The sequence below is a fragment of the Palaemon carinicauda genome, chromosome 41 (genome assembly GCF_036898095.1).
Source record: "Palaemon carinicauda isolate YSFRI2023 chromosome 41, ASM3689809v2, whole genome shotgun sequence".
Taxonomy (NCBI): domain Eukaryota; kingdom Metazoa; phylum Arthropoda; class Malacostraca; order Decapoda; family Palaemonidae; genus Palaemon; species Palaemon carinicauda.
Window position 1 is genome coordinate 6,207,301 of NC_090765.1, and position 3,138 is coordinate 6,210,438.

Consider the following 3,138-nt stretch of genomic DNA (forward strand, 5'->3'; position numbering starts at 1 on the left):
GGACATCAGTCTCCCGGCGGACAGGCTACGGTCTTCCGATGGACATCTGTCTCCCGACGGACAACATTCCCTTCGGGGCAAAGGGTTGCCTCCCACGGGGGTTCTTCCCTTGCGTGTCAGGGTTCCCCTGCGCGCCCTTCTGCTGTGTTCTCTCCTGCTCCTGCTCAGTGTTAGCGCACAGGCGCTCTCCTGCTCATCAGCGCTTCCTGATCGCTAGCGCTCTCCTTTCGCCAGCGCTCTCCTGTTCGTCAGCGCTCTCATGATGATCATCCCTGCTGTTCCTGTTGGTTCCTGTTACGCGCTCTGTGCGCCCACGTTCGCCCTCGTGATCTAGAACTTCGGTTCAGGTCTGGGTTAAGGACTCTTCTTCTATGCGCAGGCTTCCACGCGTTGCCTTCTGCTCGTCAGCGATCATCAGCTCGCCAGCGATCACCTGCTCGCCAGCGTTCACCTGCTCGCCACCGCGCACAGGCGATTTTAGTATCGCCTATTCAACAGCGTTCTACACGTCTGCGATCTCCGGATCGCCCGCGTGTGTTACAGCCGGCACGCCAACGTTCTCCAACACTTCTGAAGGAACATGGTTCGCCAGCTACTAGCTCGCCATCGCACACCTGCGCATGCCGCTCGCCATCGCGCGATCGCCCACCTGCGGATGCTGCTCGCCATTGCACGATCGCCCACCTGCGGATGCTGCTCGCCATCGCGCGATCGCCCACCTGCGCATGCTGCTCGCCATCGCCTACCTGCGCATGCTGCTCGCCATCGCGCGATGCTCACCTGCGCATGCTGCTCCCCATCGCGCGATCGCTCACCTGCGCATGCTGCTCGCCATCGCTCGCCAACGCGTCGACATGCCACAACGTGCCATCGCCAACCTGCGCGTTAGCGCTCACCACCGATCGCCTGTTGATCCATATCGCCAGCGGTCTTCCTCGCCCACGCGGCAGCGCATATCCTTGCCATCGCGCTAACGCTTGCGTTCGCCGCCTCGGACTCGCGCTCATTCACCTGCCCACCCTCGCGACCGCTTGCCTGCGCGCCCGCGCGACCGTTCGCCTGCACGATCGCTTGCCTGCGCGCCCGCGCGATCATTCGCCTGCGCGCCCACACGCCCACGTGCCTGCACGTCTACGCTCATGCGCGTCCGCGCACATGCTCTCCAAGGTTCGCCCACGTGCGAACCAACGGTATTCCATGGCGCGGACGGATGGTGTTCCGTCGCGCGGACGGACGGTGTTCCGTCGCGCGGACGGACGGTGTTCCGTCGCGCGGACGGACGGACGGTGTTCCGTCGCGCGGACGGACGGACGGTGTTCCGTCGCGCGGACGGACGGACGGTGTTCCGTCGCGCGGACGGACGGACGGTGTTCCGTCGCGCGGACGGACGGACGGTGTTCCGTCGCGCGGACCGACGGTGTTTCTTCGCACGAACGTCGGCTTAATTCTTGCAATATCCATTGCTCGTCTATGGGTTATCGCTCGCCGACCACCAGCTCTCGCCCATCCTACCACGCTCGCCCTCCTTCTGCGCTCCTTCGCTCACCTTCGTTTGCGTGACCGCCCATGGGCACTTCCACGTTCGCCCACGCGCAAATCTCTGAATTACCATCGCGCGAGCTCCAGGGCGATTGCGACCACGATTCCCATTGGGGTTTTCGCAGCATAGCCAGCCTGACGAGTTCTTCTGGAGCGTATTTCCAGAACACGGCCTTACCCCGTAAACGCAGAGCATGGCACTTGCAAGAATAGGATCCATACCTTAGGCGAAGGTCCTCCATAAGATCATCGACGGCTTCACCCCCGGCCTCTTCAGTCGATCCTTTCTTGTAAGGAAGGATCTGAGAGGGGAGTTCCGTAGTCGACCTCTCAGCCCTGATCAAGTTTGTCGAACAAACTTCGGCCAGCGTAGAACAGCAGAATCGATCAGACTGGTAACGAGGCGACAGGACTCCTTAAACCCTGGATCGGAAGGATGGGTACTTTCAGTTTCCGTTCCATCCATCTTCCAGGGAGCTCATCGAATTCAGCCTAGACTGCAAGTATTCCTGCTTATGATGCAGTGTGGCTATCCCGCCGTGGCATAGTAGGTTTTTTTCCCCAGAGAACTCTCCCTGCTTTCCTCATGGCTACTCAGGTGCAGGCTTCCGCCTCCTCTGCTATTTGGAGGGCTGGTTAACTCCGGTAGGCTCGGGTTCGACCTTCTTCAGCGCCGGGACAAGCTTCCGGATGCTTAACATGAGTGTGGGTTCATGGTATTTTGCTTGGAGCCTTCTCTTCTTCTGCCTCAACATCTGGAGTATCTGGCCATGATATTGAGTCAACGGCCTTACCACGTTGGAAACCCCGCTTCTCGTCCGTCCAGCAAGGTTAAGCAACGTCGGTTCTGGTCGGTACTTGGATGGGTGACCACCTGGGGACGCCAGATTCTGTTGCCACATCCTCCGAGCCTTCCTTTCAGTTGACTGTGGCAAGACTGAGGAGAGTCGCAGTACCTGTTCTCAGTTAAGCAGAGCTTTCAGCCCTACCTTGGAATGTTTCCTAGTTCTCCTTTCCTCATTAACCCGTCTATAGTCCGAACGGTTGCCTCAGGATAAGTTCCATGTGGGGCGGTCCAAGTTCTGGTGGTTTCAGGCAACGTTTAACCGGACTTCCTGGCCCCTATGGGACCAGCGGAACTATTAGACCTGCAATGGGTGTTGACCTATGGAACCTCTTGATGGTAGTGGATATTCTCGTCCTTTCCCCACATTCTTGATGCTGTTCTCGGACTCGTCGAAGGAAGGGGGAGGGGGGGGATGTTCCGGTCCAGGCCTATGGTCAAGACCTGAAGAATACCTCTCCATCATTCAGGCAGGCTTAGGGGCCGTAGTCTGGCTCCTCTACAGATCCTACATCTCCTGCTGAGTCGCCCTGTGCGCGTCGACTTTATGATTCTGGCATGTTCTAACCAGCAGGGGACGCATTTTCACACCTTCACATCTTGCAGTAGAGATACCGGGATGATTGAGATTATCTCAATACCACCATCGGCTCTCTCATTCCAGGCAGAGGAATGTTCTCTCCGACTATCCGAGCAGAGCCTCGTAGAGAGAGTGTACCTGAGGGTCTTTGACCTTGAGTAACCAGCAAGTCCTG

At 58.5% G+C, this 3,138-nt stretch overlaps 1 pseudogene; it reads left to right on the forward strand.

Annotated features, from left to right (window-relative positions):
- The first annotated feature begins 2,319 nt into the window (after positions 1-2,319).
- LOC137632707 (5S ribosomal RNA) lies at positions 2,320-2,438 on the forward strand (annotated as a pseudogene).
- Positions 2,439-3,138: the final 700 nt, after the last annotated feature.